This window comes from Cicer arietinum, chromosome 6, assembly GCF_000331145.2.
Source record: "Cicer arietinum cultivar CDC Frontier isolate Library 1 chromosome 6, Cicar.CDCFrontier_v2.0, whole genome shotgun sequence".
Lineage (NCBI taxonomy): Eukaryota > Viridiplantae > Streptophyta > Magnoliopsida > Fabales > Fabaceae > Cicer > Cicer arietinum.
The window spans coordinates 11370283-11371052 of record NC_021165.2 but is presented as its reverse complement, the minus strand read 5'-3'; positions in this window follow the sequence as shown (position 1 = coordinate 11371052).

Genomic DNA, 770 nt, shown 5'->3' with positions numbered 1-770 from the left:
ACTGAAGTACAATCGACAAATATCATGACCAAGGCATTGAAGATAAATAAATTTGAAGAGTGAAAAACAAATGTTAGGAGTAGTTTCACTTAGATACTTGATTTAAAGGAAAGTGTTAGAAATCAAGAATGTTTTGAAAAAATCAGATTGATCAGGATAAACTAAGAACGTTTTTGGTATTATAAAATGTGTAATTCAAGTAAAGTATTAGTTGTATGTGATAACTAACTAATCACTCAATTAGTTAGTTAGAGGACAAACACTACGCGAAAAATGGTATTTTACAGCGCTTTTTTTAAGCCATTTACAACGCTTTTTCAAAAAATTAAGCGTTGTAGTATCCGGCGCTGTAAAAAGATACAACAGTGCTCTTTAAAATAAATAAAAAAGCGTTGTAAATCTCTTCTAAAAACGCGCTGCTTGTTGTATTAGTTTTACGGCGCTTTTTAAAAAAAGCGCTGTAATATGCATTCATTTATTTCAATTAGATCTCTTTCTGGGATTATAACAACAATCTCCTTCATAAATCGTAATATACAGTATCCGCAGTCTATGTTGTTAGTTTGACGAGAGCACTATAAAATATTTGTGGATTGATTGTTAATGAAATTTTAAAGCCATAGATTTCAAACCTTTATTAGAATCCATGTGATTTATTTGATTTTTGCTTCGACACTGTAGCACCCATTTGAGCTCGGAAAACTTGTAAAACACTATCAAATAAATGTGATTATTAGCATTAACAGACACATTATATATATATATATATA